Raw genomic sequence first — 15,166 nt, 5'->3', positions numbered from 1 at the left:
GATATAGTAATATTATACAAAATTAGACAAATAGGGATAGATTATTAAATCTACTCTTAAGGGGTTGGGGATTTAGCTCAGTGGTAGAGCGCTCGCTTAGCAAGCACAAGGCCCTGGGTTCGATCCCCAGCTCTGAACAAAAGGAAAGAAAAAAAAATCTACTCTTAAACGAAAGCACTTTATAGCCACAATCTTACATTGGTAGAGATCTTCATACTTTGATGCAGAACTGAAAGTTATATATTCTTGAATTAGTCCAGAATTTTGTATATTGATACGGGTTTAAGGTTTTCCTTGGCACAAATCTTTGTATATTGATACAAGATTTAAGATTAATTTTGTTACATAATAGATGCATGTTTCAAATCTTAGGTATTGTGTCTGTGCAACTCATAAAATCACAAGGGTTAGTCCCAGTTCTTTTGATAGCTGCTATTACAAACTGTTCAAGATAATTAAATAATGCAAGTCAGGGGTCAGAAACATTGTATTTACCTGTCAGTTCCGATCTGCAGCCCAAATGAACTCAGAAGAAGTCAGTCTGTACTTAGTATTTGACACACATATAGTCCCTGAGCATTACATGGTCCCTAGGTCCCCAAGATCAAAGCACCCCTTCGTTGGGCCCTACCTTGGGGTGTTTCCCTTCCCCCTTGCTGAGCCTTTTAGCCTGCTATGGCAAGAAGTTGTTTACACCCTTGGCAGCTGCTCTCAGCCCTGTTTTGGGGCTGGGACTTTCCACGACACAGATTTTTCCTGTTTTCCTGGTTGGGGATTTTCACCTGCTTTGTTGTTTTTCCATAGCTTTTGCCTCTGGTATATAAGGAGATCTCAGTAAAGCCCGGACGGCATTCTTTAAACATCAATGACCCGAGTGTGTGTGTTTCTTAAATCTCGGAGGCCTACGCCCGGTTCTCAGTGTTGTGACGACATTGTCACCCCTTCCCTCTGGAACTTCCTGTGGTAGTGTTGATTGTAGCTTTCGGAGAGAAGGCACTACATGGGAGCCATGGGAGACTCTTTGTAAGGGGTATTAGAATGGCTTTCAGAGTTTGAGCCTGAGCGTCATATTCTGGGGGAATACAAAAACAGAGTTTTGCTCTCGGTTGGTCCTATCAGGAAGCAGGTGCCACCATTAGGAGTTCTGACATTATCATCCATTGACTTACTTATGCATATGCTACTTAAACATCTAATCCAAAAGGAAGGCAGATGTGCCCGAGGCTGCCCCTGTGAGTGCCCAGAAGCAGCAGCTCACAGCGGATGGTGTTTGTTGATATTACTTTGATGTACTTTGGTCTTGACTCTAATATCAAGGTTAGAGTGGTACCATCTGATGGTGAAGAGTGAAGAGAGGAATTCCAAGGCTACCGGCCAGCCCACTTCGTCACAGCATAGCTGCATTTCTCTTTCTCACCGAGATAATGTTATCCATGTAAGCACCATGAGAGGTGACTAGTCAGATATTCACCACTACTGTACCACTACATACTAATGCTCTTTTCTTCATTATTTTTGAAAGACAAAGTAGATTGAATTCCAGGCTTTACACATGGTACACATGTCAGGGGAAAAAAACCTCAAAAGTCCTTCCCTTTATCTTTCTTCCCCTTTGTGCTTTTGTTTTATAACATTTTATTTATTTTATGTATGTGAGTAAACTGTGCCTGTCTTCAGACAAACCAGTAGAAGCTATAAGATCCCATGTGGTTGCTGGGAATTGAACACAGGACCTCTGGAAGGGCAGTCAGTGCTCTAAATCGCTGGGCTATCTCTCCACCCCTCGTTTTGTGGTTTTTTTGAGACAATGTTTCTTTGTGTAGCCCTGGCTGTCCTGTAGACCAGGCTGGCTTCAAACTCAGAGTTCCGCTTGTCCGATGTTGGGTTCAAGACAGGCAACCACTGTCTGCACGACCTTTTCTTGTTGCATCTGGAACTATCAGAACACTGAATTAATGCCAACATTCTATCTCACACTGGGATAGGTTTGCAGGTTTTTAAATGAGCCACCTTGTAGATGAGGCTGTGGGCAGTAATATTATCATTCCGTGGGCGGCCTTCTGTCACCCTGGAACTAGATCTTCTAAATATATTTTAGCAAGATAGCATATAATTAACACAGTTCCTATGCACAAAACACAGTCTCTCACAAATCAACCTTTTTTTCAAGATGGCCACTAAGAAGAAAATGTCGAGAGAGTAGGATAGTCTTTTCACAGATTACATTGTCCGTGGTCGATAACAACGGCGTGTTCCATCTCACTGTTCACCAGGAGATTACCAACTAAAATCTCACTGGGTGACAAAGACCTACAGAAGCAACATAGCTAAGATATTGTAAACATCTGTTTTTACTTTAATCACGTGCACATGTGCGTGCAAGGGGTGTGCAGGTGTGAGCACTGGCGCCTGAGCGTGCAGAAGAGGGAACTCACTCCATGGAGCTCCAGTTACAGGCGGCTGTGAGTGATCCGTAGGTGCTGTAAGCCAAACTCTGGTCCTCTGCAAGAATGGCGGGTGCGCTTATCTACCACGTCACCTCTCTAGACTATAAATAAAACTTTAAGGACGGACACACCAAATGTTGACAAGGACACAGGACAGAATGCGACAGGCTGTGACTTCGGATGTGACTCTGCATAGTCCTGAGGACAGAGGTCAGGGGTGGGGTGCTTGCCAACGAAGAGCATAGATATTTGGAAAATTTGCTTGGCGTGTGTATTCTACAACTCAGAAATTTTATCCTCCCTCTAAAAGTTTATGCACAAAAGACGTACTCGCCAAAATAGAGCTCAGATGTTCATCTTTCAAGACAGATAAGTAAATTATGGTGTAGTTCTACAATAAAAGCACTGCGTAGCCAAAGAACATATTTCTATTAAGCAATACAACACACACCGGGCTCACAAGCATTGTTGTAAGACAGCAAAAACAAGTGTAGGCTTCTGTAAGGTTCAGAAGGCAAACCGGAGCTGTTCAGTCACCTTAAAAATTTATCTTTACTTACGTGTCTATGTATCTGTGTATATCTCTGTATTGGGGAGACGCATGCATGCAAGTACTCTCACATGCCAGAAGAGGGCAGCAGACCCCTTGGAGCTGCCTGACCCAGAGGCTGGGAACCAAGTTCTCTTAACTGCTGAGCCGTTTCTCCAGCCCCAGCAAGTTACCTTTTGAGCGTCATGAGAGGAGTAAGTAGGAGGGTGGAAGGCTTCTGCCTCTGTATTGCTGGTGATGCTTACGCACTATTCAAAGTAAGATAGGGGTTTCACGACTGAAGAGACGCCATGACAATGGCGACTCTTACAAAGGAAAGCACTGAATTGGGCCTGGCTTACAGTATCGGAGGTTTAGTCCATTATTGTCCTGGCGGGAAGTATGGCCTTAACACAGGCAGACGTAAGTGTTAGATGCAGCCAAGAGTTCTACCTCTAAATGGGCAGCAGCAGGAAGAGAGAAGGAGAAAGATACTGGGTCTGGCTTGAGCAACAGGGTCACACCTCTTAATAGTGCCATTCCCTAATGACCAAGCATTCAAATATATGACTCTATGGGGGCCATATCTCTTCACACCACCACAATACCTAAGACCACAGCAATACTGGTAGATCCACGTCATTCTTTTGTAATTAATAGGAAGATTCACATGGGGAAGTCAGTGTACCCATACAAAACTAACATATCTAATATGTAAAATGGCATTCTAAGTGTATATATCGATTTTGGATACGTGGAGAATATCTTGTAGATATAGGTGACAAGACTTACTTTGAAACAGTTTTCACGTACCTCGCGCTATCCTCAAACTTGGTAGGTATCGGAGCCTCCGCCTCCCTAGAGCCTGGGTTACAGATGTGTGCCGCCATCTTGGTTATGGGGTGCTGGGGTTCAGAATCAAGGCTTTGTGAGCCGTAGGCAAGGAGTCTGCTAAGTTAGCCACATCCCCAGCCCTGACAAAGACATGTACCACAGTGCCTAGCCACCCTCCACCCTCCCCCACCCCCCACCCCCCACCCCCCACCCCCCACCCCGGCTTCCTTCCGTGAGTGCTGGAGTCTGAGCTCAGGGGCTTCTACTCGCATTGCAAGCGCTTCCTCCACTGAGTTACCTCCCAGCAACTAAAAATCTCTTTGATCGAACGTGGGTTGAATTTTGCCGTTCTGTGGGCACAGTTGGTGCATAGGCACACACTGCACATGCTAGAGATAGACGGGGCGTGTCATCCATGTACTTAAGAAATGAATACGACAGTCTGGATTTTTACGAGTACAGCATTCTGGAGTCCCCCCCCCCCCCAAGAACACCTCTGGCTATGATTCCTTGAAACTTCTGAGTATCGCCAGATGAATTTCACTTGCATAAAATGCTAAGCAATGTTTACAAAATAGCGTCTGCCGAGAGAGGCAAAGATAAAAGGCGTATAACCCAGCGAGGACAGTGAGACTCTGCACCACGGCTGCTACAGAACATGGGCTGAAAGACCCAAAGCACACGAGTCCCCAGAAGAAAAACACTTCGGAGTAATTAGGGAGTAGAATGCTTATAAACAATCAATCCCAACTTAGAGGTCCTTGGAGCATGGAGGGTGACTGTGTGAAAGACTTCCAATGGGGGAGGGGGGTCACAGCACGGCCATGTTTTTCTTGAGCATAATGGCCGTATAAAGCAAATATCACTGCGTCTGTCTCATCCTCCACAGCCTCCAAACAAGACATTTAGACATAACCTTCCTCCCCTTTCTTCCGTTGGTTTCCTTTTTCATCTTAACGCTGAGGCCAACTAGACCGTTGACTTCTCCGTTTTCCCTGTCCTCGCGCCTCCTGACGCAAAAGATGGTTTGGATGACTTTTTTAATACCCCGAGAAGGTTCTTAATTTCACCGTGTGCGGTGGTTTAAATAGGAATCGGCTCATAGATTTGGCTGTTCAGTAGGGAGTAGCACTACTCAACAGGGGTTGGGAGGTATGGCCTGTGTTGAATAGGCAAGGTCTGTGGAAAGAAGTCTGTCACTAAGGGTGGGACTGGGGGTTTCGGGAGGCCAAGCCAGGCTGGGTGGCTCTCTCTCTCCCTGCTGCCTGTTGACCCAGATGTTAAGCTCTCAGCTGTCCCATGTCTGCCTGGGTGCTGCCATGATCCCTGTAATGATGCTAATGGGCAAAACCTCTGATACTGTAAACCAGCCTCCGTTAAATGTTGTCCTTTGTAAGAGTTGCCGTGGTCATAGTGTCTATTCACAGCACAGGACACTGACTAAGACACCGTGTGTGAGTACTACCGTATAGAGAGGCTGGCTGTATAGAACAGCATAGGGAAAGCCCGATGCTGTTTAAAGGACCGTTAGGGGCAGTTTTGGCCTCGTACAATTTGCCCAGTGTGCTGATCTTAGACCTTCACACCCACGTCAGCCACAGTCCACTGTCGTGGGCACCACTTGAGCTCAGTGATAAGAAGGGCAATCTCAGTGGCCCTCAAGCTTCAGATAACGGGGCCTGGGCTCCACGTCAAGTGTCACAAGGGGAAAAGTGCACGGGATGCAAGAGGAGGAAAAGCATTCAGGAAATGTTAGTACAGAGCTTTACTGCCATTATAAAAATGTGTGATTTTTAAAAAGACCAATAAGGCACGTTTTTAAGATACCAGGAAAGCGAAGTTAAGGGCTGTGCATGTGGTTCAGTTGGCAGGAAGACTGCTTGCCTAGCTTGAGGAAGCCCTGAGTTCAATCCTCAGTACTGCATAAACCCATAACTGTAGTCCCAGCATTGCGAAGTGGAGACAGGCCGGTCAGAAGTTCAATGCCATCCTTATCTACAATAGTGAGTTTGAGGCCAGCCTGGGATACATGAGACTTACCTTAGAGAGAGAGAGAGAGAGAGAGAGAGAGAGAGAGAGAGAGAGAGAGAGAGATGGCTGGAGAGAGGGCTCGGCAGTTAAGAGCACTTGCTGCTCTTGCAGAGGACCCAGGTTCAACTCACAGCATCCACATGTTCCAAGGGAACCAGCACTCTTTTCTGACATTCTTGGCACCAGGCACATATATGGCACACCATATATGCATGCAGGCAAAACATGCATATGTCACACACACACACACACACACACACACACACGTAAAGACAGTAGTCTGGAGTGATGGCTCATAGTTAAGAGCACTTGCTCTCCTCGCAAAGGGCACGAGTTTGGTTCCCAGAATCCACAGCCAATAACTCATAGTTGCCTATACCTCAACTTCCAGGCAACATTCTGAAAGTTCTGAAGCCCCTTTGGCATTGGCAGCACTGGACATGCACATAAATTAGCAATGGTGCACACACACACATGCACATTTACCTAACACAAAAGCCATGGCAGTACTCAATTCATTTCACACGCTGATGAGCGATAGCCAGCTCCTGGAGGGTGATACGTTATCACACATCTTCAAACTCTCTACAATATGTAATCTGAAAGAATAATGGATCTAGTTTTCAGGATCTATTCTTGAGAATAAAGGAATCTAGCTCAAGTATCACTTAAATTCACTTAAATGCCCAGCACGGGGATTTGCTAAATAAATATAGCAGCACAGCTGGACACAGGATGGAATTCTGCAGGTATTGATGAGAACATGAGAGGCGTTTAAAATAGCATTGGTAACAGAAAAATGACATCACAAAAGAGCACGCACATTTTTTCTTTATTTTTTTAATTAGATATATTTCTTTATTTACATTTCAAATGTTATTCCCTTTCCTGGTTTCCTGTCCATAAGTCTCCTTCCCTTCTCCTCTTCCCCCATACGGGTGTTTTATCCCCCCCACCCCACTCCAAAAATATTCCTCTGCACCGCAGGTCCAATCTTGGTAGGACCAAGGACTTCCCCTTCCACTGGTGCCCCAACAAGGCTATTCTCTGCTACATATGCAGTTGGAGCCCAGGGTCAGTCCATGTGTAGTCTTTGGGTAGGAGCACGCACATCTTGACCACAGCTTTTTGTTCAGGCGTTTCCAGGGCTGGAAGTAGGGCGCAGCGGCAGAACACCACCAGCTAATGTGTGCAGGGCCTTGGGTCCCCGGAGGCTACATAATCTAATCTCGATCACCTCAGTTTTTTCTTTCTTAGACAGGATCTCACTGGGTAACCCTGGTCTGCCTGTCACGCTATATATCCAGGCTAAAATCAGATTCACAAAGACCTGCCCACTCCTGCTTCCTGAGCTGACCGCCACAGCTAATGACAGCTACTGGTAGAAAGTGTGACAACCAGGGAGCAGTTCAGGAGTTCCCGCTGACAGATACTATAAGGAGCCTTTCGCCTTGGTTGTTTTCGGCGGAGGGATACTGTGTTCACGTAAGAGGGTTTGGGCAGATGAGACACTGACCTTTGTGTGTGATAAGATCCAGACAAAGATTTTTAACCTTGCTGTGGCCTTGTGCTTTAGCACGCAGGAGGCTTAAGCAAGATCCTGAGGTTGAGAGCTGCCGCGCCATGTAAAGAGACGGTCTCAAAAAGAGACAAACTTAAAAGCTGACACATGAAAATATTTACAGGGATCTAGTCCAGAGCCCTGTGCGCGCCAGGCAAGTTGTTCTACCTCGGAACTACACACTCAGCCGCGACAAAGCTAGTTCTCTATGGTCTAAATGAAGGCGAGTTCCTCTCTGCTGAAAAATAATAAATACCTCTGTAAAGAGGCCTTTTTTTTTTTCTTTTTTTTCGGAGCTGGGGACCGAACCCAGGGCCTTGTGCTTGCTAGGCAAGCGCTCTACCACTGAGCTAAATCCCCAACCCCTGTAAAGAGGTCTTATATAGATGGCTAGTGCCCGTGTCTTTTTGCATACATGCACATGCAACCATAGCTTGCTATAGGAATCTAGAATGATGACTAGGAATTCATCAGCTCAGCCCTTTGCAAACAGTAGGGCATCCCTGTTATTAGAAAAATATCTTCTGGAAAGGCTTCTTTTACAATGACAAGGACCACAGAGCTATCATCTCTGGACTTTCCCTGGTTTGTTATGGGCCAGAGTGTGGAGGAAAGCTGGCTGCACCACTAAGTTTCCATTAGCATCCATCGCCGTGCAGACATATGACAAGGCTTCTCTTTCCTTTCAACCCCCTTGTGTCGTTAATACTCTCATCAAGTATTAAACATTAGGAGGCTGCCAGAGGCCCCGGCGGCTTTATCTGATCTCACTTTGTGCAAGAAATCAAAGTTATGCTAGATGCAGTGGAGAAACTGTACCCAGAGACCTGGAGGGACGCATGTAAGCCTGAGTGTCAGGGTTCACTTAGCTGCTACTTTCGTGAGGAGTCTGGGCTTGTGAGGGCAAGCCTCTCCTGAAGAACAATCTGAAGGGCACCCCTGTTTCCACTCCTCAGGGTCCCAGCATTCTTCCCATGTTCCAGTCAGGATCACCAGCAGGAAGGGAGGCTGCAGGCATTGGTACAGGAGGAGCTGAGAGTTCTACATCTTTTTCTGAAGGCAAACAGAAGACTGTCTCCCACATGACTAGGAGAAGGTCTCAAAGCTCACCCCTGCAGTGACACAACACTCCAACAAGGTCACACCGCCTAATAGCCACTCCCTGGATCAAGCATATTCAAACCACCACACACTCATACAAACACAAACATAAACACACACACACACACACACACACACACACACACACACACACAAATTAGTTTAAAGGATGAAAATGGACCAGACAGTAAGGCACTCACCTAGCCTAGCATGTATAGGTTCAATCCCTTGCAAAAACAAAACAAAACAAAACAAAACAAAACAAAACACCAAACTAATCAGTTACTTAGTTTAAAATAGTGTAAGTCTTCAGAGCCTTCCTGATTGGAAGAAAGATGGATAACTTCATTAGAGTGTTATTTTACAAGGTAAGTGTTCTGAGGACTGAATTTGCCTTGTTTTGGAGTCTTTGGGGGCAGGAAACACCTAAGTGAGTGTACTGGCTGCTTTTGTGTGCCAACTTGACAGAAGCTGAAGTTATCACAGAAAAAGGAGCCTCAGTTGTGAAAATGCCTTCATGAGACCCAGATGTAAGGCATTTTCTCAATTAGTCATCAAGGGAGGTAGAACCCAGCCCATTGTGAGTGGTGCCATCCCTGGGCTGGTGGTCTTGGGTTCTATAAGAAAGCAAGCTGAGCAAGCCAGGGGAAGCAAGCCAGTAAGACACATCCCTCATGGCCTCTGCATCAGCTCCTGCTTCCTGACCTGCTTGAGTTCCAGTCCTGACTTCCTTTGGTGATGAACAGCCATGTGGAAGTGTAAACTGAATAAACCCTTTCCTCCCCGACTTGCTTCTTGGTCATGATGTTTGTTCGTGAATAGAAACTCTGACTAAGACAGTGAGGAAGCTTGGTCCCTTTTCAGTCATATTCTACCACAGGCTGGATAATTTATAAACAACAGTTTATATGACTCATCATTCTTGAAACTGGGAGACCCAGAACAGGTCTTGGGTGTCTGTGCAGGGTCTCCATGTTATGTGTAAATGACAGAAGAGCAAGGAAATGGGAATGTAAGGAAGAGAGGGGCCGATCCCCCTCATCTCTAACCCACTCCAGTCTTTAAGGGCAGAGGCCTTGTGATAAAACTGTTTGGGAAGGATTAGACGGTGAGAGGCCATCGTTAAGAAAGCAGTAATAATGGGTTTGGGGATTTAGCTTAGTGGTAGAGCGCTTGCTTAGCAAGCTCAAGGCCCTGGGGTCGGTCCTCAGCTCCGGGGGGTGGGGGGAGGGAAGAAAGCAGTGATAACAATAACTACTTTTCGATACTGTTACAAAAGCAATTCGTTTTCAGCATGGGTTAGTGGAGAAAATCCATGCTTAGATGGATTTTTACAGAGGTTCCAGGGATGCAGGTGCATGCACCTGATTGAGCTACTGTCCTTAAGAAAAACTCGTGAGGGAGAAATGGGATGGAGGAAAGAGAAAGCCCAATGGTCTCAGGCAAAGAGTGCCATCAGCTTTTGTCTTAATTACTTTTCTATCACCACGGTAAGACACCATGACCAAACATGGCATATATGGAGCTTACAGTTTCAGAGAGTTAGAGTCCACGACAGGGAGCATGACAGAGGGAGGCAGGCACGGCAGTGGAGCCGTAGCTGAGAGTTCATATCTGGACCGGCAAACAGGAAGAAGCAGATGGCGCATTAAAAATGGTTCGACCTTTTGAAGTCTCACAGCCTACCCAGCAGAGCCCCGCCCCCTTCCAACTAGGCCACACCTCCTAATCCTTCCCAAACAGTTTTTCATTCGGGGACCAACTACCCAAATATATGAGCCTGTGGGAGCCATTCTCATTCAGACCACCACAAGGAGGCATGAGCCTTTAATCCCAGCCCTTGGGAGGCAGGGGTGGGTGAATCTCTGAGTTTGAGGACAGCCTGGTCTACAGAGTGAGTTCCAGGCCAGCCATAGCAAAAAAGTGAGAGACAGTATTTTACAAAAACAGTGATAACAACAACCAAAACTAGAAACCCACAAAACAGAATAATTGCCACCCCAGAAAGAGCACTGAACGGAGGCGGTCGAGCATCGGGAAAAGAAGGGTACGGAATGACACGGTTGGATTTGATGGTCTAGTGGCGCCCAAGCAGTTGTCAGGTTCGATCGAGCCTGTCCTTCCTGCTGAGTGCATGTGAAGAATATCTAGAAACAAGAAAGAGATCGGAATGGAATGGACGGAGAACCTAAAGACAGGGAGCCAGCTGGGACTGACACCCTCTAGAGAGCTCAGCTCTTGCAGACCGATTGAATCGTTCACCCCAGGTTCCCTTTTAATTATCCCACGAATCACCACTTTAGGGCCTTAGCGGTTTATGAACTTAGCCCATTGATTCTTAGAAAAAGACAGCAAGTACATTTTTTTTCTTTTCTTTTTTTCGGAGCTGGGGACCGAACCCAGGGCCTTGCGCTTGCTCGGCAAGCTCTCTACCACTGAGCTAAATCCCCAACCCCGCAAGTACATTTTTAACGTAGCAAGTCCCACGCGGTTCACTGGGCATTAGCACTTGCGGTTGCCAAATCTAGTCACGGAGGCTGTTTTTATGTGAGAAAGTTAGCTTTCTGCTTTCCAGCTCCTTTACTGCCTAAGCGTGGCTCTCCTGGAACTTAACTCTTAGACAGACCTGGAACTCAGAAGGCTTCCTGCTTTTATAAACACAAACAGTAAGCTTAGCCGGATGGGATCTCACCCTGAGATCATCGCTCCCTCACTCCCTGGTGCTCCTTTATTTCTTGCACGGTGGGCCTGGTTTTTTAACTATTCCTTTCCCTTTACTGACTCATCAGTGCAGACGCCTCTGTTCTTCCAGGTCTGTGAAGCCCTCACGAGGTTCACATTGCACCTTTATGTTTTGCATAGTTGAGAAATCCTCAAGTTCAGAGTTCTTTCCCACAGCCTTAAAGGCTGCCCTTAAAGCCACAACATTACCATATTGCCCAGCAACACTAGACACATTCTCACTTCCTGGCTTGAGCTGTTTATAATTATCGTAGATTCATTAACCTTGGCAGGGAGAATACTCCCTGGAACATGAAAAACATGTACATTATTATACGGTAACCACCAGCACGTGTAGAGACCACGTCCCACTGGCTCTGCTCCAGGGGGCTGGAACCGTGTCACTCTGTCCCTCTCATGGCCGTGTTGGACCTGGCATCTCTCTCTCTTACTGTTTCGAAAGTGTGAACTTTGGTCAGGAGTGCTGTCATGGAATGCTTGACTTGCTTGATTCAGACTGGGAGGAGAAACAAAATCAGTAAGAGTAAACCAACTGAAATCCCCCCATTTATCAGCAAAGTCATCCGGGAAGGTGAAGAAGTGAACTCATGCACAGCAGAGGCAAAGGCTGCAGACACTTCCTCAATTGAAGTTGTTAGCATTCTGTCTAAGCTCCATCCCCACAGTCAAGCATGCCTGACTCACTATAAAAGGGGCTGCTTGCCCCCTCCTCACTCTCTTGCTCTCCCTTGCCCTTCCCCTCTTCCCCTTTGTCCCTTCTCTCCCCATTCCCTTCCCCCTTCTCTCCACGTGCTCATGGCAGGCCTTTACTCCTCTCCTCTTCTACTCTTCTCTCTGTCTGTCTGTCTTTCTGTCTCTCTCTCTCTCTCTGTCTCTGTCTCTGTCTCTCCCTTTCTCGTCCCTCTTCCTTGTCTCGTCCTCACATTAAAAACCTCTCCACATGGAGCTATGTTGGCCTGGTGTGGTTTGTCCGGACTCAAACAGAGATTTCTACCCCAACAGAAGTGGATCCCACTCTGGAGTTACTATATCATCCATGATCTTAGGATGTAGGGAGTTCTTATCCAAACCCAAATCAGAATTGTTCCAAAGCCCTTTTAAATGAGACTGAATTTTAGACCAGCCATGTTCAGAGGTGTTATACTCCAAGGGGGTTACACAGACCCAAGGGAACAGTGCATGGCATTGCACTGAGAGCCTGACCTTAATGTTTTGAAATTGATTTCCCATAAATAGAACGGCTTCCTCTAGAGCAGTATACCTGTCCTGGATAGTCTCCTGGATAGGAAGGGTTATTAGCACGTTGGGATAATTGATCTGTATGGTGTGCCCTGTGAGTCTCTTTAACCGAGGGCGTAGCAGATATTGCAAAACTAGAAAAATCACATCTATTATCACATCTGTGATCCCCAATATCAAGGCTACAACAAATCTTTCAGATCTCTTGAGAGCCAAAGTAGCCCTATGCAAAGCCTCCATACCAGGGTTGGAGAAGCAGTCAGAGCCAGTAACGTTGACAGGCAGTAGAACATCCTGAGGCTGTCTAACATAAGACATCTCTAGATGTGCAGTTTGATAAAACACAGTCCAATACGATAGGAGTCGTGGGTGACTATGATCTCCAGGTCTCCTCCTCTTCCCTGATGTAGCACAGAGAAAGGAGCTACAACACAGGCCAACACGGGGGCTGAGGTTTGCTAATTGGCACCTCAAGGGCCCATAAGAGTTACCTCATGCACGGCCACAAGCAGTCCGAACAAACATGGCTGAGAAGGACAATCCCTCCCGAGAGGACAGCATATCTACAACTCATAAAATGACCAAAACTTAAGGGACTGGGATGATGGCCTTCTTATAATTTTTTCTTCTTGCTGAATTGGTGTGAAGAATTCCTGTTTGGGGAACCCACGAGGAAATTGGAAAATGGCTAAGTCAAAATGGCTAGCTGGCGTCATTTGTTGCCCAGTCTCTGTGTTTGACCTCGGCCAGTACTTGTATGCACATGGTGCATAGACATGTATTCAGGCAAAAGTTTGCACACATAAAATAAAAATAAAATCTCAAAGATTTAAAACGAAAACACCGGGTTCATCCACTGTGAGGAACATGACACTTATACAAGATGCTAATAAGAGAGAGACTTCAACAGAGTAAGAGGGGCGGCTAAGAATGAATGCTGGTTGCTAAGGGACTCTGGCCAGCCTGAGCACAGCAAACACGGCTCTGACAGGCTTTGCGCCCCAACACCCCCACCTCAGCCTTGCCAAAAATCATTCCTAAACCTAGCCCCCAAGGTCTAGTCTCTTATTTGGCCACTTCTCCTCCTGAGGCTGACTACCAAGGTCTAGCCATCAAAGTGTTGAAGTCCAGCATTAAAAGCCCCCTTTGCCTCACCTAGCAAACATGCCCAATTAAAATTGACCACCTCATCCTTAGATGGGTTTTTCCATCTTACCTTTATAAACCACCATTTTCCCATGGGCCATGTCTGTCTCTTCTATACCCCTCCAGGAAAGAGATTCCTCCTCCCTTTCCCTTGTCTCTTTACCTTCTCCCTGGTCCTCTGTTTCCTGTCTCCGTCCATTGTCCCTCTGGGGCAAAAAAAATCTGAGACCTTGGTCTTGGCAGATACTTGAAGAGGTTTTTTTTTTGTTTTTTTTTTTTTGTTTTTTTGTTTTTTTTGTTTTTTTTCTGTAAATCAAAAACTGCCCCTTAAAACAAAAGCAAAAACCAGACTGGGAAGATAGCCAGATGATAAAAACACTTGCTACCAGGCTTGACAACCTGAGTTCCATTCTTGGAACCGACATCATGGAAAAAGCAAACTAACTCCCACAAAATGTCCTCTGGCCTTGACACATGTTGGGGGGCACCCCCACAGACATATAAGTTCATTTGAGAAAAAAATAAAAATAAATAAAGTCTCAATAAAGAATATTTACAATTTTTTTTAGATTTGTTTATTTATTTTATGTCTTCAGATACACCAGAAGAGGGCATCAGATCCCATTACAGAGGGTTGTGAGTCACCATGTGGTTGCTGGGAATTGAACTCAGGACCTCTGGAAGAGCAGTCAGTGCTCTTAAACACTGAATCATCTTTCCAGCCCTGGATTTTCAATAATTTAAGAATGAGCAGCCCTTATGCCACTGGCCAGGGAGGTGGTGGAATACTCACAGAAGGCTGCCCAGAACAACAGACTAGAGCCTAGATGCCTAAAAGTGGGGCACAGTGACAAGATGTGAACACAAAAGGAGCCTGCACAGGCTTCTTGCCACTCCTAGAGTATGCTGCCATTGGCATGATGGCTGAGCCTGAGCCCTCTGTGTGTGCCCTAATCCCAAGTCTTCCCAGCTCCCCACAGCCCTGACTGCATGACCTCTATCACAGTAAAGATGGAGAGGTGAGGAAGAGAGGAGGTGACAGCCGATGAAAGGACTGAGATACAACTTAAGGTGAGAAAGCAGAATTGGGAGACTCTGGGGATGGGGGGAAAAGGAATTTATCCAAACAGAATCTGTCAGGTGCATGATTGCAGTGTGGTGAGGATTTACCAGCCCTAAATCAAGGTAGGCTGTCTATTACATACCAATTGTGGGGCCTTGAAAGTCAGACTCCTGTCTGTCCCAGCTCTGAGCATGTCTACTTAGCAAAGGAGATGGACCTGGATGGGTTGCCTAGCCCAGTGACTCTCTTCCATCTTTTACTGTTCCACTAAAAATGATCTTTGCTCACTTGATGAAAGTGATTAATATTGGTGTATAGGTGTCACTGTCTGTACTGGAAATGACCAACTCAATCAAAACGCAGGGGAGGGGGGAGAGGAGGGGAGGAGGAGAAGGAGAAGGAGGAGGAAGAAGAGGAAGAGGAAGAAGATGAGGAAGAGGAAGAGGAAGAAGAAGAGGAAGAGGAGGAGGAGG

This window comes from Rattus norvegicus, chromosome 15, assembly GCF_021556685.1.
Source record: "Rattus norvegicus strain SHRSP/BbbUtx chromosome 15, alternate assembly SHRSP_T2T, whole genome shotgun sequence".
NCBI classification, from domain to species: Eukaryota; Metazoa; Chordata; class Mammalia; order Rodentia; family Muridae; genus Rattus; species Rattus norvegicus.
Note: the sequence above shows the minus strand (reverse complement) of the source record.